At 45.3% G+C, this 20,430-nt stretch overlaps 1 protein-coding gene across 1 annotated transcript in view; it reads left to right on the top strand.

Moving 5' to 3' along the window:
- The window catches only part of tex264a (testis expressed 264, ER-phagy receptor a), a 143,860-nt gene that overhangs the window by 72,202 nt on the left and 51,228 nt on the right, over positions 1 to 20,430 (top strand). The gene's annotated exons all lie outside the window — the stretch shown is intronic.

Here is a 20,430-nt window from a genome sequence, read left to right as displayed (position 1 = left end):
CGTACAGAGGCCCGTTATCAGCAACCATCACTCCTGTGTTCCAATGGTACGTAGTGTTAGCTAATCCAAGTTTATCATTTTAAAAGGCTAATTTATCATTAGAAAACCCTTTTGCAATTATGTTAGCACAGCTGAAAACTGTTGTTGTTATTAAAGAAGCAATAAAACTTCTTTAGACTAGTTGAGTATCTGGAGCATCAGCATTTGTGGGTTCAATTACAGGCTCAAAATGGCCAGAAACAAAGCACTTTCTTCTGAAACTCGTCAGTCTATTCTTGTTCTGAGAAATGAAGGCTCTTCCATGCGAGAAATTTACAAGAAACTGAAGATGTCGTACAACGCTGTGTACTACTCCATTTACAGAACAGTGTGAACTGTCTCTAACCAGAATAGAAAGAGTGGGGGGCCCCGTTGCACAACTGAGCAAGAGGACAAGTACATTAGAGTGTCTAGTTTGAGAAACAGATGCCTCAACAAGTCCTCAACTGGCAGCTTCATTAAATTGTACCAGCAAAACACCAGTCTCAACATCAGCAGTGAAGAGGCGACTCAGGGATGCTGGCCTTCTAGGCAGAGTTGCAAAGAAAAAGCCACAGTCCAGTGTCTGTGCTCTTTTGCCCATCTTAATCTTTTATTTTTATTGGCCAGTCTGAAATGTTACACTGAAGAAATCAGCACTAGCTTATACTGGCCAATTCGCTGTGTAGTTATTACATGCATGATCATTTTCAAGCAGTGACAGCATCGTCAATTCCCTGCACCTGTCATATGTACACATTAAAGCACATTCTTACACTCTGACACACAAACGCATGCACACACACTAAATGAGATCCTTACATTGAAAGGCGTAGATGGAACGTGCACCAGTGAATGACATCCACCCACTCTACATGCTCTTACAACTAATTCATGGATGAAAACATGGGCCCTGAATATCTCGCTTCATATTTGAAGACTCATATTTGTTATTGACTGAGTACTAACAAAAATCTCTAAAAGAGAGAGCTCCATTTGGAAAGAGATACCTATTTATATGTTTTAGTTTTACTCCTCCCTTTGTTACTAAAATTACCAGTAATCTCTGTGACCAACCGTGGTCTTACATATCTCCTGCAAGGCTCTCAGGATGTTTACTTCCCAAGGGAGGGATGTTTTATTGCATTTAAAAAAAAACTCGTAAGCAAGCATTTCATGGTGAAGTCTACACAAGTTATATTCGACACGTGTGACAATTAAAATGTGTTTTGATTTTGATTTGAGACATGTACACTCAGGGTCATCATTCTGAGCATTTCTGTGTGCACCAGGCTGCCTCTATGTTAACAAGCAGTAGCACTCCTTTTATTCAGATGCATGCAGGTTTGTTAGGAATCGATAATGGCCCTCCACCATGTCTATCTTGATCACCCATGTTTCTTCTGAAGATCAGACAGGGCAGTGCAGGTGTGTTTGGTGTCAAATCCCTGAATATTTCCCCGGGTATTAAAACGGCGCTGAGTGTTTATGTATGTATGTATGTATGTGTGCGTGCCTGCATGGGTGTATGTGATGTGTGTGTGTGTGCAACTGTGCACGTGTACGTGTGTGCGAGTGTGCACGCTCTGGCCAGAAATAGATGGGCTTTCTTCATTATTAAGGATGTCATTCTACAGTATTGTTCCTTCTATTTCACTTTTATTGCCTAACATGAGGCCTGCGTCACTGAGGTGCACTCAGAAAGTATGGCCTCTCTTAAACGTCAAGACGGGGTCGGTTTTCTTCCAGCAGAACTCGGCTAGGCAAAGTGAATGTCTGTGCTCGCATACTCCCTTAAAATACATTCACTTGAAAAAAATATATATATATATAAAAAAAAGTTAAAGTTCTTCCTTGCTAGAGCTGCCCCGGTCAACTGTAAGTGCTGTTATTGTGAAGTGGAAACATCTAGGAACAACAACGGCTCAGTCGCAAAGTGGTAGGCCATACAAGCTAACAGAACGGGATCTCCGCATGCTGAAGAGTGTAGTGCTTAAAAATAGTCTGTCCTCGATTGCAACAATCACTACCGAGTTCCAAACGGCCTCTGGAAGCAACGTCTGCGCAATAACTGTTCGTCGAGAGCTTCATGAAATGGGTTTCCATGGCCAAGCAGCCCGCACACAAGCCTAAGATCACCATGCACAATGCCAAGCATCGGCTGGAGGGGTCTAAAGCTCTCCACTTTCGGACTCTGGAGTGATAAATTACTTTTCACAGGAGAATGCTACATGCCCGACTGCATAGTGACATCTGTAAAGTTTGGTGGAGGAGGAATAATGGTCTGGAGCTGTTTTTCATGTTTTGAGCTAGGCTCCTTAGTTCCAAGGGAAATCTTAACGCTACAGCATACAATGACATTCTAGATGATTTTGTGCTTCCAACTTTGTGGCAACAGTTTGGGGAAGGCCCTTTTCTGTTTCAGCATGACAATGCGCCCGTGCACAAAGCATGGTCCATACATAAATGGTTTGTTGAGATCAGTGTGGAAGAACTTGAGACTTCAGAGCCCTGACCTCAACCCCATCGAACACCTTTGGGATGAATTGGAACGCCGACTGTGAGCCAGGCCTAATTGTCCAACTTCAGTGCCTGACATCGCTAATGCTGTTGTGGCTGAATGGAAGCAAGTCCCCACAGCAATGTTTCAACATCTAGTGGAAAGCCTTCTCAAAAGAGTGGAGGCTGTTATAGCAGCGAAGGGAGACCAACTCCATATTAATGCCCATGATTTTGGAATGAAATATGGGGAATAAAAGGACAGAGGTATAGTTTGAGGAGTTTCACCCCTGTGTACAGTTAGATTGTTATAGGACCAACATTTACACTACTCTTCTTTTTAACTCTTATACAAAGTAGAACTTTGTTTGACCTGAACTGTAATTGAGGACATGATCATGTTCTTGTGCTAGTTAATGTGGTACTCTGCTAGGGCTTGAAGCTCTTATTTCCAGAGACAGTACTGTCTCTGGGGGCTAGTGGAGGTTGATGCAGGTCATTTTGTTTGTGTTGTGTTCATTGATTCCTGGTTCCCTCAGTCTTTCAGCTACTCTTCCAGTCGGAGACCCCTGCTGTGGATCAAACACCCTGCTGACAATTAGACTCCCCTCCTGTGAGCACAGCCCGACAGGTAGCACGTGTGTGTATTAATATGCATGCAATCGTGTGTGGGTGTGTGTGTGTAGACCGCTCTGGGCTGCTGTTCCTGACAATGTTTTTCCAATTGAGCTGCAGGTCAAATTCACCTCTCACATTCACTTTGACCCAGTCGCCATGTTCTTCAAATGTGATATCTGAGCAAAGGTTGCCATGGAAATATTGCTTTTGATATAGTCACACTAAGACATGAATCATTGCTCTGTGAGACCGATGCAATATCGTCCTCTGTCCTTTGGCACATAGATGTTATCGCCGTTTGACTTCATTTGAAGGCCATTACTGTCAGTAGAATCTTTTGGATGCTCTCCAAATGATGTTAACCTTTTAGATGGGACTCCTCATAACACTCACACACTGATTCTCTGTTATATGTGGATCAGTCTCACTATTCTTTTAGTGCCAGTCCCCTCTCAACACCTCTCCTCCATCCCTGATGACAAGACTCCCACTCTCTCCTTCTCTTCCTGTCTGTCTTCTATCTCTGCAGATACAACTGCAATCAAATCCCAACAACCATTGTGGCGGGGGAAGGAAAACACATTATAATGCCACCGTGGCATTTGACTTATCAATCCAATAATAGAGAATGATGAATACGATAGAGAAGAGAATATTCCTCTGTTATGCACTTGATACACTACACAAACAAAAGTATGTGGACACCTGCTCGTCGAACATCTCATTCCAAAATCATGGGTATTAATATGGAATTGGTCCCCACTTTGCTGCTATAACAGCCTCCACCCTTCTGGGAAGGATTTCTACTAGATGTTGCATCCATTCAGCCACGAGTATTAGTGAGGTCGGGCATTGATGTTACGTGATTAGGCCTGGCTCGCAGTCGGCGTTCCAATTCATCCCAAAGGTGTTTGATGGGGTTGAGGTCAGGGCTTTGTGCAGGCCAGTCAATTTCTTCCACACCGATCTCGACAAACCATTTTGGTATGGACCTCGCTTTGTGCATGGGGCATTGTCATGCTGAAACAGAAAAGGGCCTCCCCAAACTGTTGCCACAAAATTGGAAGCACATAATTGTCTAGAATATCATTGTATGCTGTAGAGTAAAGATTTATCTTCACTGAATCTAAGTGGTCTAGCCTGAACCATGAAAAACAGCCCCAGACCATTATTCCTCCTCCATCAAACTTTACAGTTGGCACTATGCATTGGGGCAGGTAGTTTTCTCCTGGAATCCGCCAAATCCAGATTCGTCTGTCAGACTGCCAGATGGGAAGCATGATTCATCACTCCAGAGAACGCATTTCCATGTCTCCAGAGTCCATTGGCGGCGATCTTTACACCACTTCAGCCGACGCTTGGCACCGAGCATGGTGATCTTAGGCTTATGTGCGACTGCTCGGCCATGGAAACCCATTTCATGAAGTTCCCCTGACGAACAGTTCTTGTGCTGACGTTGCTTCCAGAGTCCCTTTCTGTGAGCTTGTGTGGCCTAAACACCTCGGGGCTGAGCCATTGTTGCTCCTAGACGTTTACAATTCACAATAACAGCACTTATAGTTGACCAGGGCAGCTCTAGCAGGGTAGAACTGACTTGTTGGAAAGGAGGCATCCTATGACAGTGCCATATTGAAAGTCACTGAGCTCTACAGTAAGGCCATTCTACTGCCAATGTTTGTCTATGGAGATCTTGACAGATTTGATAAACCTGTCAGAAACGGGTGTGGCTGAAATAGCCAAATCTGCTAATTTGAAGGTATGTCCACATACTTTTCTATATACACTGCACCCGGAAAGTATTCAGACCCCTTGACTTTTTCCACATTTGTTACATTGTAGCCTTATTCTTAAAAAAAGATCAGTTAATCGCTACCTTTGGCAGCGATTTAACCTCTTGCGACGAGCAATCCCGTATCCGGGATCCTATTTATAGCCTAACGCAACGTTAACTATTCATGAAAATCGCAAATGAAATTAAATAAATATATTAGCTCTCAAGCTTAGCCTTTTGTTAAAAACACTCATCTCAGATTTTCAAAATATGCTTTTGAACCATAGCTAAACAAGCATTTGTGTAAGAGTATTGATAGCTAGCATAGCATTAAGCCTAGCATTCAGCATGCAACATTTTCACAAAAACAAGAAAAGCTTTCAAGTAAAATCAGTTAACTTTGAAGAACTTCAGATGTTTCCAAAAATATTATTTGTGTAGGACAAATTGCTCCGTTTTGTTCATCACGTTTGGGTAAGAAAAAACCCAGAAAATTAAGTCATTACAACGCTATTTTTTTTCTTCAAATTAACTCCATAATATCGACAGAAACATGGCGAACGTTGTTTAGAATCAATCCTCAAGGTGTTTTTCACATATCTATCGATGATAAATCATTCGTGGCAGTTGACTTTCTCCTCTGAAGAAAATGGAAACGCGCATGGAGCTGGAGATTACGCAATAATTTCGACGGAGGACACCGGGTGGACACCTGGTAAATGTAGTCTCTTATGGTCAATCTTCCAATGATATGCCTACAAATATGTCACAATGCTGCAGACACCTTGGGGAAACGACAGAAAGTGCAGGCTCATTCCTGGCGCATTCACAGCCATATAAGGAGACATTGGAACACAGCATTCAAAATCTGGACCATTTCCTGTATGAATTTTCATCTTGGTTTCGTCTGTAGCATTAGTTCTGAGGCACTCACATATAATATCTTTGCAGTTTTGGAAACGTCCAAGTTTTGTCGTCCGAGTGTTTTCTTTCCAAAGCTGTCAATTACATGCATAGTCGAGCATCTTTTCGTGACAAAATATCTTGTTTAAAACGGGAACGTTTTTTTATTCAGAAATTAAAAGAGCGCCCCCTATCTCGCATCTCCTTGGGTATGATGCTACAAGATTGGCACACCAGTATTTGGGGACTTTCTCTCATTATTCTGTGCATATCCTCTCATGCTCTGTCAGGTTGAATGGGAAGCGTCGCTGCACAACTATTTTCAGGTCTCTCCAGAGATGTTCGATCAGGTTCAAGTCCTGGCTCTGGCTGGGCCACTCATGGACATTCCCGAGACTTGTCCCAAAGCCACTCCTGCGTTGTCTTGGCTGTGTGCTCATTGTCTTGTTGGAAGGTGAACCTTCACCGCAGTCTGAGGTCCTGAATGATCTGGAGCAGGTTTTCATCAAGGATCTCACTGTACTTAGCTCCGTTCATCTTTGCCTCAATCCTGACTAGTCTCCCAGTCCCTGCCGCTGAAAGACTTCCCCACATCATGATGCCGCCACCACCAAGCTTCACTGTAAGGATGGTGCCAGTTTTCCTCCAGACATGATGCTTGGCATTCAGACCAAAGTGTTCAATCTTGGTTTCATCAGTCCAGAGAATCTTGTTTTTCATGGTCTGAGAGCCCTTTAGGTGCCTTTTACTGAGTAGTGGCTTCCGTCTGGCCACTCTACCATAAAGACCTGATTGGTGGCGTGCTGCAGACATGGTTGTCTTTCTGGAAGGTTCTCTCATCTCCACAGAGGAACTCTGTAGGTCTGTCAGACTGACTATCGGGTTCTTGATCACCTCCCTGACCAAGGCCCTTCTCCCCGATTGCTCAGGTTGGCTGGGGGGCCAGCTCTAAGAAGAGTCTTGGTGGTTCCAAACGTCTTCCATTTAAGAACGCTGGAGGCCACTGTGGGGACTTGGGCTGTTCGATGCTACAGAAATGTTTTGATACCCTTCCCAAGATCTGTGCCTCGACACAATCCTGTCTCAGAGCTTTACGGACATTTTATTTGACCTCGTGGCTTGGCTTTTGCTCTGACATGCACTGTCAACTGGGGGACCTTGTATAGACAGGTGTGTGCCTTTCCAAATCATGTCCAATCAATTGACTTTAACACAGGTGGACTCCAATAAAGTTGTAGAAACATCTCAAGGATGATCAATGGAAATAGGATGCTCAATTTTGAGTCTTATTGCAAAGGGTCTGAATACTTTTGTAAATAGGGTCTTTCTGTTTTTTATTTTTAATACATTTGCAAACATAAAAAATAAAAAAACGTTTTTGCTTTGTTATTATGGGGTATTGTTTTAGATTGATGAGAATTAATTTTTCTTGAATCCATTTTTAATATGGTTGTAACATAACAAAATATGGAAACTGGGAAGGGGTTAGGGTGCACTGTGTAGTGTATGGAAGCTGGAGGTTTTTGAATGTTACTGCTTAGCCCCCCTACTCCCACTCACCTCACACTTTCTATGGCCCTCCTGCTGCTGAGAAACCCCCAGTGTGCGAGGCTGTAGAGGGGGTGTGTGGGGGAATGCAGCGGGTGTGAGGAGGGAACAGACCCAGAAGGAGTGCTGAGTGCAGGGCTGTCGGGCTCCAAGGCATCAGGGTGCATCCGCAGGGCATTCTGTCATGATAGTCTGGTTGAACCGTCGACCGCAGCACTACGTCATAGCCCTACCTGCCCTACGCTCACACATGGGAGACTGTATAAGGACACTGCTGACCTGCAGAATGACCACATGTTCATGGACATGCACGCACACACACTTAAAGCCCCCATTGGGCCTCTCTCAGACATAGACTTTGAGCATCATGGTGTGTGTGTCCAGCCTTCATCCAACATCTCTGTGAGGTCCATGGTGTCTGCTTATTCCATCCAGCAAAATGGGTTGATACATCTTGGCCTTTACACTAAAGTTCATGGCCTTTTAAAGGAGAAGTTCAGAATAACCTTGGGCTCAGATTTGATTCTGCTTGAATTGAAAGCAATAGGGTTGATTTTGGTTCCGAGGACAAGAGCCTGGCATCCTCCATTGATGCACATAATGAGAACATGTTGTGAGAGAGTGCTGCACAGCAACAGCTACAGCAACAGCATAGACAACATGCCCCACTGACCCTACAGCAGAACAAGGACATATATTTTTTGGAAGAATAGAAAACATCAAACAACATGACCAAAGTCATCCCTACTGACCACGGCTTTCTGCTAAAGGTAGGTTACATAAAACAGATGGCTCCCTGCTGTATCATTCTCAGTCCCTCTCGCTCGCTCTCTCTCTCTCTCTCTCTCTCCCGCTCTCTCACTCGCGCAGTAGCGTGTTCTGGAGTTAGTGTTTGATCTTGCGATCTACAAAGCGAGAGTGGGCCGTGTTTGTCTTTGTGTACTGGTATCTTTCTGAGAACACAAGTGCTATTTACTCCATCTGTGTGTGTGTGTGTGTGTGTGTGTGTGTGTGTGTGTGTGTGTGTGTGTGTGTGTGTGTGTGTGTGTGTGTGTGTGTGTGTGTGTGTGTGTGTGTGTGTGTGTGTGTGTGTGTGTGTGTGTGTGTGTGTGTGTGAGTTTATTCACAGTTCTTTCGGCATCTTTTTTTCAGAAAAAAAACAAACGCAGCTTGACTGAGGTAGATTCAGGATTATCAAAGGCAGTGCTATAGTGTCTTTGGCTAGAGATAGATTGACTGATTATGCTTAACCTCAGGTGGTATCCACTCAGGTCCAAGTATGAGCATGTGCACACACCTCTCGGAGGACTCTGCATCTGTGGCCTGATTTCCTGGAATCATTCAGCAGTGTGCATCAACTTGCTCCTTGCTCTCACAGGCCATCCCAGCATCTCTCTGATTTTTTTTTTCCCTCCAGGAAGTCGCTACAGCTGGCTTGTTCTCTCCCTTTCTTCTCTTTCTACTCATTCCCTCCTCCGCCCCAGCCTACCATCATAAATAATTAAAGGCTGTCTTACTAAGAATTGTTTAAATCTCATTCTAACGTTCTGCTGTTTAACCAGTGGAATGTTGGATTGTCCTGTGTTTCTTAAGATCCCTGATTCTAATGTCTGCGCCCCATAATAGAGGCTGTCCCCTCTGCTTTGGTTGGCTTTGCCTATCCCTGGTCTGCCACTTTATGTGCTCCTGGTCCTTTGGAGGTTTGTGCTGAATCTCCTATGAATGACCAAACCCTGACCCTCATCCCACACTGATTCCCAAGTCAGAGCAGGTAGATGCTTCCCCTAACCACTGATATAGGATCAGATATGTTTCTATTCACCTAATGGTTAAGGTTAGGATTGGGTATTAATCTGATACTGGATCTGTGGTTAAGCCAAACATGTACCTGGATCTCCCATCATGTCGGTGCCAGGCAGCCAGCCCTCTCCCCTGGACCAGATGGCTGTAGTCTCCAGCATCACAGTGTAAAGGCCAGGTTGCCTGGCAGAGGGACGGTAGGTGAGGGAATATTAGATGGAAGACAGATTAGTGAGGAGGACCCCTCTGGGTGGAGCAGAAGGCTGCTAATCCAGTACCCTCTTTGTGTCAGTACTGGAGATGCGCTGATAACACACAGACCCAACCCAGGATCAGAGGTGTTGAGATGGATCTCCTGTTGACATTCCCTCTCAGACACAAGCCATTTCTTTCACATTCCCCAGGTTTTTCCTATAAGAGAGGAAGAGAGGAGAGCGGAAGGGAGATGAGAGACAGAGTGTTTCTGATAACCACTTTACCTGGAAAAGCATGTGTGTGGGACATTAGAAAGTGTCATGTTTGACAAATGCCGACGAGAGGAGAGCGTGTTGTCAGGTTTGCTAATGAGGGAGATGCAGGCCTGGAAGCCATGGGGGTTCTCTCTCTCTCTCTCTCTCTCTGTGCTTGGGGGTAGGTTGGGTTGTTGTGTGTGGGTTGTGCATGCGCAGACTGGCCCCACACCCACACGCAGCCTCTGGCACCTCGGGCCATCACGCACTGGTGGGGGGAGGGAGACAAGAATTATGGGGGAATGTGCTTTGCGGGTAGAAGAGAACACACCTCTAGCACTGCATTTTTTTTTTAGAGAAGGGAGCATGCCTGTCTGATCAATGAGATGGACTGAATAGACTTGGTTATCCTTCCCAATGCAGATGTGACAGCTGTCAAGCCTCACTAATGGCTAGAGGAAATCAGCATCGTAAGCTAGTCAGTAATGGTTAGAATGGAACTGCTAGCTCTTAACAAGCCTCTTGGTCAATCCCTGAGTGTGTGGTGTTGCTATGTTCCTCCTACCTAATGCCCTTTAGATTGCTATGATGGGCTCGCCCCCCTGTGCAGTGGTATTTCCAGCAGTAATTGTGCTCAGTGGGGCGCCCTCTTAAGGCTTCCTGATAGATGTGCGGAGGGAGGTATGGAGGGAACAAGCAGGAAATCAGTTAGTCCAACACCCTTCAATTAGCCAAACGTTTATTTATCTCAGTATCTCAGTTTGTGCTTGTTTGCCAATGTACTCTGGGCCTGCTGCTCTGAGCACCATCAGTGCATATAGCCTAGCATAGGATGAGAATCAAACTGCGCTAAAGGAAAGGAAACTTTTAATGTCTGATCCACAATGTCTGATTTTAACTTTTAATGTCTGATCCACAATGTCTGATTTTTAACTTTTAATGTCTGATCCACTTAAACTTTGTTGGATTTTTTTGGAAGTCTGTAGCTCAGTTCTTTTTTCATTGTCACATTGTATGACTCATATTGGGAGCCTTTGTGATTGGTTGCCTGTGTGAAGTTTTCTATTGCCCCCTGGCTTTAAATTTCATCAGACTTTTACTGTCTGTCGATTGGCTGAGCTGCACAACTGTTGCTGGCCAAAAACTATTGGAAAATGAGAGCAAGAGACTTGGCCCTGAGAACCCGGTGTTGGCTGTCACTCAGAGTGGCTTCCCCTGGAGAAGGGCCTGCTATTTGGGCTGGGAGGTAATCGACTGCCCCCTGTGTTTGCTGTCTGGGTTTAGAGACGCTGGTTCAGGTCTGGGGGGTGAGGAGGAGAGGTCAGGATGCATTCATTATAGCCTGTTGACTCAGCCAGGATGGGGAGGCTTCAGGTTGAGGGTTCTGGAGCAGATATTTGCTCAAGGCATGGAGTGTAGCCATGAACGAGCATTCCACAGAGGGCCGTGCGGAATCTTAAGTACCGTTCTCTTTTGCCAGCAGTAATGAAATGTAATCACTGCTCAGCTCTCTATTATCAGGAAAAATGAACCGTGACCATGCTGTGTCTAATGTAATGTCAGATTAATGTTGTGCAATGTGAAGACACTCTACATCTCCATAAACACAATGATGTTCACATCCACTTCCAGTTCAAACAATTTCTCTGCTTTATTTGACCTTTGACCTTTTATTTAACTAGGCAAGCCAGTTAAGAACAAAATCGTATTTTCAATTATGGCCTAGGAACAGTGGGCGAACTGCCTTGTTCAGGGGCGGAGATGTTCTACTTTCATAATGTCTCTGCTAAAGCAGTGTAATTGTCTCTCAATAAAGAAAATCAAGTCAAAACGGAAATGCTGTAGGCCTACTGTATGTCCCTGTTTTATGAATGAATGGTGTTAAATGCTATACATGTCTGTGCTTGGAGTTGAGCTGTGAGAGTGAGAACATGTTGACCTGTAGCTCCCCTCAGTCTCCTGTCTGCCTGTCTAAAGCCAAAAAGAACCCCACCACCTCGTTTGAATGATTTATTTTGCCGACAAAGCTGTGAGTTAGTGGTTTTATCATGAATTTCTCCCTGAGAGAGAAGATGACGAAAGACGTTGGGCCCAAATGAAAAAAAGCAATACTTTTTAATATAAGAACCCTGAAGGCCAAAAGCCAAAACGTGTTAGTTTTACTTGTAACAATAAAGAAGCTTCAATTGTCCTCCAAGAGTTGCTGAAACTCTTCTCTTCTTCAGAACAACTCAGAACAACTCTTTGTGAGCAGAGAACAAGAAATGTCCAAAATGATGCAGTCCTTTTTACCCACGACATTTGAATACAATAGATAGAGATTTAAATGCATAATATTGAGACGCTGAACAACCTTGTCTGAAAGTTCTCTTTGAACTGCTTCTTGTTATCTCTGCAGCCAGAAGAGCCTCTGTACAGTGTGTGATGTAGCCTACTTGCCTACATACTGCTCCATCTTTCATCCATGCCTTTGCATGTTCCGGCGTGCCCTTTTCCCCTGCACCTGGAGGAGTATATACTTGTGTCACATACTAACTAGCAGCAGCAACAGCTGGGGTATATACTCTGCCTCATTAAGAGACATCAGTGTTTCCCTATGGAGAGCCTGCCTGGAGAGATACTTTATGGGTACAAATATTGATTCTGTTCACTCAATCCCCCCCCAGGACGGGAGACATCGTAGATCTAGTTGCATATTTGCTCTGATTATGAATGATCAAAGACTCCACTCCCAGGCTTTGATTAAACTAACGTGTATACTGAGTTGCTTTTGGAATGTAATGTTGTCATTTTTAGCAGTCACTGACTCATGTAGCTTGCAGTGGTGTGGCAGCTGGGTAAAAGCCAGGCCATGCTCTTTGTCTATCATTGTGATTTAAGCATGTTGATTTTTCAGTCCTATCTAACAGTGTCTGAACAGACAGACTTGGGCATGACTCATTCTCTATCAGTCTCAGTCGAGGTGTGTGTGTGAGGCTGCTGCAGGCTAGGCGTGCTGAGGAAATAAACGGTGTTGATTGAGACTGGAGACCGTGACAACATTAACTTGTACTCTCTCTGCTGCTGATCTGAACTAACTGTTAACAAGAAAGCACCGTGAGCCTGAGAGAAGCAAAGCTTGTTATTCTATTGACGGATGGTGTGTGTGTGTGTTTGTGTGCTTGCATGGGTTTGCCTGTGTGTGCATTTGAATGAGTGTCTCTGTGTGTGTGTGTGTGTGTGTGTGTGTGTGTCACTCCGTGTGTGTCACTCCGTGTGTATCACAGATAGCTCAGAGAGCTCATGTTTTCCATGTCGCAGTGTGTTGGGAATAAAAACGGGGCACGGAACTGTGTGTGACACTTGATTATATTAGGGAAGAAAATTGATTGTGAGCGTAGCACCATCTACATTGGAAAGTGCTGCTGATTGTGGGGCGGGCAAGCATGCTGACACTTAATTTGATCACTCAGCTGCTAATGCAATCTGTGTTACGGCAGCTGAGTTGGAAGGAGAAGCAGCCAGCCAGCAGTGGTAAGGGGAGAGGGGGGAGGCTACAGCTGCTCCACAGCCCTGTGATCATTATGGGGAGTTAGGAGTAGGAACCTTAGAATTTAAACTGATGGCTCCCTCAGTGCCAAACCAGTGGTGTTCCATTCACCTTTAGTGGTCATACTGATATACACAGAATCAGGACCTTAATAGTAAGAATATGGACAGTTTAAATCTCACAAGGACTACCCTACACCGCTTTAAATGCACATGCATCAGTTGTTAGTAGTTAATCATTATAGATGTAGGATCTTAATTTGATCACCCTGTTGCAGGAGACCTTTCCTGAAATTCCTTCAAAATTTAGACTTGATTTTCCCTTACGAAAAATGTGTCAACCCCTACAAAAATGTCGGGTACCCTACACCGCTTTAAATGCACATGCATCAGTTGTTAGTAGTTAATCATTATAGATGTAGGATCTTAATTTGATCACCCTGTTGCAGGAGACCTTTCCTGAAATTCCTTCAAAATTTAGACTTGATTTTCCCTTACGAAAAATGTGTCAACCCCTACAAAAATGTTGGGTAAAAAAGTTTGTTCAGGGTAGATCCTCTTTAAAGCTGGAATCCTTCAGGTTGAAATGGCCATGTCCATTTGCGACATTACAACAGCGAACACAGTTTCTTCCCTTGGACATGGCATGCGCGATAGAAGAGCACAATAGGTACTGCAATTTGTTTAACCATGCTGCGACATGCTGCGACATGCTGCGACATGCGCCTCAGTTCGGCAGCAAAAACAATAACAACGGTGCTGTGGATTCCATCTTTAATCCTGAAACTCTCCATGATATCGAAACAAATTCAATCAGAGAGTATGATGGACGTGTGTGTGGATGTATTTCATCCTCTTCTGTGGTATAATACAGATTGATGTAATATTAATGGGTCATAGACGGGGTGTTATTTCTTATTACAAGGTTAGAGGAGATTATTATCCCTTGTCACAGTCACATATAGCCCCAAATGTCACATTACCATGTCCCTGTCACCGTCCCACTGTGGTCTCATACACTTCAGACCTGCAGGGGTTTTCTGTCTCATTTCATGTTTTATACATTCCCCAATTCTGTGTGGGGACTTGAAATGGCTGTGAAATGGACTGTGATTTGAACAGGCCTAGGCTTTCTCTCCAGAATGGGCTCCATTTGGGATTGTGGTGGAAAAGGGTACTCTGTTTGAAGACCGATGTTTCATGTTAAGCAGCCATAGATGAGAGATGAGGTTTCAGCTGAAGTAAGTGGTGATGGAGGTGTGTTTGATGGCAGCTAGAGAGGAGAGAAGACTGGCCCTCTGCTCGCGAGCATCGCTGCTCAGAATTATATGCATCTTCTCTTTCTGGCACTGCGGGATTTCAGGGATATTTACTTGGGATAAATGTTACATTTCAATGTGACTTATGAGATATCTGGTATAATAGAGGACACCTTTATGAAATCACCTTTTTGAGAGAGAGAGAGAGTGAGAGAGAGAGACGAGTCAGAGAGAAGCAGGCTTTTGATGCTGAGTGCTATTGTAGTGGGGCACATTGTGCACCAGCACCAGCCGGCAAAGACTCCCTTTGTTCCCGTGTGGACAAAGATGGCCCTGGTTCATCCTCTACCTTTCACTAGTGCCGTGGTGCTATCAAAGGCCTGGCGTGTCACGTCAACAGTATCTGGGCTGGGGATGGGAGCCTGTTTCTATGGACCTGACACACTCTGCCTGTGTCCCAAATCACACCCTTTTCACTGCATAGTGCACTACTTACTATGGGCCCTGGTCGAAAGTAGTGCACTGAATAAGGAATAGGGTTCCGTTTGGGATGCGGCCTCCGTCATGAAGGAATATGGTAATGTGACTTTTCCTGCTCTGAGCCTACAGTACCCTTACACAAAAATGGTTAAAAGTCAACCCTGTACATTCAGACCTTTTTTTATTTTTAAAGGCAAGTCATTGTGTTGAGATTATTTGCCTGCCAGAGATGCATTTATCCACCAGTTTTCAGCAGTGTGGAAATTCTGCCACATGCAGTATGTATTTAGATCAGGCTAGTTTGTCAGAGTAGTGTCGACAGTGTTGTCTGTCTGTTAGCAGGATCCTCTGTAATCATTTAGTCATTCTGATCTCGGCACTGATTGGAAATTATCCTATTGAATTGGGTTCTGGATGACTGAACAGAATGTATGACGGATTGAGTTACCAACTCTGCTTGTGTTTACTTTACTTTATCTACTACAGGATTTCTAGGTCACGATGACTAGCTGGCTTTGTAAAAGTGTTACAGGTGCTTGGGTCAGGCTGCCATTAGTTGCTGTTCAGCCTGAGGTGTGAGCCTGCCATCCTGCTCTCCTCCTCTACTCCTCCAGCCTCTCAGGCCCCAAGCAACAAATAACACACAGGTTGGAGAGAGAGTGGCACGTCCTTTTCCCATTGAAATGGTGCACTCCCTCCCAGTGACAGCCCTAAAAGCCTGAGGCTGAGGAGAACAGGCGCCCTACATTATGCAGCACTTGCCTGTGGACTCCCTGTTTCGCCGCGGCAGGCACCTCTCCCCCAATCCAGAACAGAGCAGAGTGAGAGCCATTACACCTGGCCCTCATTGACCCAGCTGTCCCCTTCCTCCACCCAATCATAATGGGCTGCTCCACTGGGGCTTCACTGGGTCAGAGATATTACAGCTAGGAGGTAATGGTTCATGTTAAAGAGAGGAGACATTAAAGAGCCGTGTCTGAGTTCATCCAGCAGCCCTGTGAGTCAGGCAGTCAGTCAGCAAGCCAGCACTGTCCTGTTCTGTCTGAGAGGACCTTATCATCATAAAGATTACAGCAGGACCAATCACCAGCTGTGGAATGACCGTTATTACATAGCTGAGGTGTAATCTGTCTTGATCTCTGAGCCAGACGGGTTGATCTGGGGTTGATTTGTTTGTGGTCATGTTAATGGGTCCAGGGTGAAGAGCATGATTGAGAGTTTTAGGTGAACGATGGGGGGTAATGAACAGTGTGGATGCTCTGACTGGACAGAGAGAGCCTAAGAAGGAAGTAGAGCGGAATGGGGTGAGTGTGTCAGAGGCTGGCTGGGGAGGGGGAGAGGAGGAGAGCAATAATGGGAGACGGGCAGGTGTGAGGACCTAGTGGCCAACAGAGAGGGTGTAAATTGTGTCAGTCTGTTCTGTGTGAGGTGGAAATAAAGTCCTGTTCTCAGGTCTCATTTTATTTCTTACACAAGACAACGGTATTCTGAGATTTAAAAAAAAAAGGCAATGGTCACAGAGTGAATTGACCACACGGAGAGCCTGAGAGAAGGCAAGCTTGTTATTCTATTGATGGATTGTGCTTTTTGTGCGAGCGTGCGTATTTGTTTCTAAACTACTGATAATGTGTTGAATGTAAAGCTCTAGATAAAATGTGTTGAATGTAAAGCTCTAGATAATGCCCATCAATTTTGAAGTTCCCTGATGAGCTCCATGATGACATCAGTCAGTTAGTTCCTCATCTATAGATTATTCTTCACAGCAGAGGATGGAGATGGTCTGTAGCAGCGTGAAATGAAGAGTGGCCCACCCCTCATGCTACAGTAACACAGAGACCCATTTTATATTAGTGCCGTTCAGAAGCCTGTCACTCAGTAGATTGAGAAATAACAAAGCTTGGTGAGAAATACCAATAACATTGCCATAGCACACTATGTGGCTCTGAGAAGGAGAGGAGGGGTGCACCAAAGCGCAATGAACAGAAACACATGGGGCTGGGTGTGGAGAAGAGGGGTGAAGAGGGAAGGAAAGAGAGGCAGGGGAACGAGAAGAGCGAGAGCAGAGGGGGTGGTTGGGTTGCCGGATCAGAAAATGCTTGTTAGTGTCTCTCCAGCGTCACAATCAGCAGCTCTCGTGCACACTATGGCATGTACACAACTCCTCAGCCCTCACTGATACTGACTGGCTGACTGACTGATGGGCTGGCTGGCTGACACTGGCTGGCTGACTGACTGACTCACTGACTGACTGACTCACTGGCTGGCTGACTGACTGACTCACTGACTGACTCACTGGCTGACTGACTGACTGATAGGCTAGCTGGCTGTCTGACTGACTGACTGACCCACTGGATGGCTGACTGATGGACTAGCTGACTGACTGACTCACTTGCTGACTGACTGACTGACTCACTGGCTGGCTGACTGACTGACTCACTGGCTGGCTGGCTGACTGACTGACTCACTCACTGGCAGACTGACTGATGGGCTGGCTGGCTGACTCACTGGCTGGCTAACTGACTCACTGGCTGACTGATGGACTAGCTGACTGACTGACTCACTTGCTGACTGACTGACTGGCTAACTGACTGATGGGCTGACTGACTGACTCACTGGCAGACTGACTTATGGGCTGACTGACTGACTGACTGACTGACTGACTGACTGACTGACTGACTGACTGACTGACTGACTGACTGACTGACTCACTCGCTGGCTGACTGACTGACTCACTGGCTGACTGACTGACTGGCTGGCTGGCTGGCTGACTGACTGACTGACTCACTGGCTGACTGGCTGGCTGGCTGACTCACTGACTGACTGGCTGGGCTCAATCCTAAACGAACAGACAACCACTATTGCATGAATGAATGCTACACAGAGAGAGAGATTGGCAGACATTCTAGGGAGGGAGGGAGGCGAGTGGGAGGGAGGGAGGGGTGACAGACTGTGAGAGGCACAGAGCTAGCACCCTGACAGAGGCTTGTCCCTAATCTCTGGGAGGAATTTAGGTTCCTCCCAGCTTGGAACAAATTACACTCAGAGATAAAAACACTGCTTAACAGGACAGAGACCAAGTGAGGGGAGGTGTGCATTATTAGGACCCATCGATGAACTTAAAATAACCATTATTTCAAATATAAATGAGCAGTTTTAATGAGCCCCACTGAGATGTACTTGTGTCGAACTCCGTCAACCGTTCTCCCTGTTTGTTGTATGGAAGTAATCAAGGAATGAGCTCAATGCATAACACTTCTCCCTTATTGATGGTTATGGAATGTATTTTATCACACTGATGGGTTATGTAATCTAATGTGTCTCTATTTCCTCCCATTTCCATTATGGTAAATGAGCCAGTATGTTCATGGTGACAGTGAATCAGATGGACAGCAGGGAGTGATTTATTTAGTGTGTGTGTGTGGTTTCGTTTTACTATTCTTGTGGGTACCTGAAGTCCTCACAAGGATAGTAAAACAAGAAAAAGTTGGGGACATTTCACCGGTCCCCATAAGAAAAATGGCTATTTTAGGGTTAGGGTTCAAATTAGAGTTAGGGTTAGGAAAAATATGATTTTGAATGGAAATACATTTTTGGGTCCCCACAAGGATAGTAAAACAAACATGCAGGTGTGTGCATGCATGTGTCACTCCTCTCGCCTTTCTTCCCCTCTCCCCTTCCCTCCCTTCCTCTCTCTCTCCCTCCCTCCCTCCCACTCTCACCTCCTCTGTCTCCCTCCTCCCTCCCTCCCTCCCTCCCTCCCTCCCTCCCTCCCACTCCCTCACCTCCTCTGTCTCACCTCCCTCCCTCCCTCCCTCCCTCCCTCCCACTCTCACCTCCTCTGTCTCACCTCCCTCTCTCCTCTCGTCCCCTCTCTACCCTCTCTCTCCCCTTCCTCTCCCTCCCCTCCCTCCCTCCCTCCCTCCCTCCCTCCCTCCCTCCCACCCTCTCCCTCTTCTCCCTCCCTCCCTCCCTCTCTCTCTTCTCATCCCCTCTCTCATCCCTCTCTCTCTCTCCCTTCCTCTCTCTCCCCCTCGCTCCCTCCCTCCCTCCCACTCTCACCTCCTCTGTCTCACCTCCCCCTCTCTCTCCTCTCGTCCCCTCTCTACCCTCTCTCTCCCCTTCCTCCCTCCCTCCCTCCCTCCCTCCCTCCCTCCCTCCCTCCCTCCCTCCCTCCCTCCCTCCCACTCTCACCTCCTCTGTCTCACCTCCCTCTCTCTCCTCTCGTCCCCTCTCTACCCTCTCTATGTCTGACAGACAGTTATAATAAGGAGTTGGTTGTCATTCGGTGCTACTCATTGTCTCTTGTACATTAATAATGTGGGATAATGCAGTCAGTCTGCAGCCAGCGAGAGCAGAACAATCCACTGTTGTGCTATTCATCTCCTCTCCCTCCTGTCACTAACACAGCCTGAGATCCCCCCCCCCCCAGGGACCCGTTGGCAGCTTATTGTGCTCTCGATTTTCATGTCTGGATCACTTTTGTTTTATATTCCAAATGAACATAAATTGTTCCTTTGTCTTGCTTTGAGAGTGGGAAGGAATTAACATCTTCTCCTTCTAAAAATATGAATTTGTATGTGTTTATGTTGAGATTTTTAAAATGTTGTATCCGTGAGCGACTGACTAGAACGGTCGTCTCTTATGCGGGAGTTTACGCTGTGTGACAGTGTGTTGATAAGAATGCAAAATTAACTTTTCATTGTTTGATAGCATTGTAATTGTATCTTCTGTACTCCGCATCAGTATGTTTCATGGTCTTTTCTTGCAGAGGAGGTTAAGATGACTTTAAATGTCTCTTTTCCTTTTTTTGTGGAACAGAATAGAGCTTGATATTAAAGGGAAAGAAAGATTGATGATCTCCTGAAACCTGGAATATATTTTAAACTCTGAAATTAATTTCATTGTATTTTTTTTTTAACAGAAAAGGAAATTTGACAAATAGGCAGGTGACTAAGATTCAGTAAATGTCATCACTTAGCCACATTTCTAACTTTAAGGTATGGTATTTGCCTACATTAGTGTATGAAGTCAGCAAGATTTCTTTTGCCTGTGTATGTGTCTAGAGACCAACTGTTTGCCGTGACAGGAGTCTTCATTAAACTGACATGAGTCTCCCTTCTATCTGAAAATACTTTGTGTGTAAGTGCTTGAGTGTTCATGCCATGTGTACGTGTGTACTGTATGTACATCATAATGGCAGTCTCGTGGACTAGCCCAGTGCTTCAGATCCTCAGTCAGGCTCTCCTCACTCCCACCACCTTTCCTCTCCTATCTTTCAATCCCTAAGATTATCAAAGTATCCCGTCTCCATGGAAAAGAGCAGAGAGAGGGGGGGGGGTCTTTGGCAGATACTGTTTCCTTGGTAACAAGCTCACTTACGCCAGCTGCTTGGAGAGGAGAAGCAAAACACAATTCAAACCAGAGAACCAAGAGTTAGTATACACTTTAGTGTGATGCACACTACAGACTGGTACACATCTCAGTTGTCTTCCGGTCTGAGAAGTCTCTATAATAACAGTGTTCGAGCCTCCCATAACATGAGATCTGTTTTGAAAGT

Source organism: Oncorhynchus gorbuscha, linkage group LG18 (genome assembly GCF_021184085.1).
Source record: "Oncorhynchus gorbuscha isolate QuinsamMale2020 ecotype Even-year linkage group LG18, OgorEven_v1.0, whole genome shotgun sequence".
NCBI classification, from domain to species: Eukaryota; Metazoa; Chordata; class Actinopteri; order Salmoniformes; family Salmonidae; genus Oncorhynchus; species Oncorhynchus gorbuscha.
Note: the sequence above shows the minus strand (reverse complement) of the source record. Positions and strands in the feature narration are given on the sequence as shown.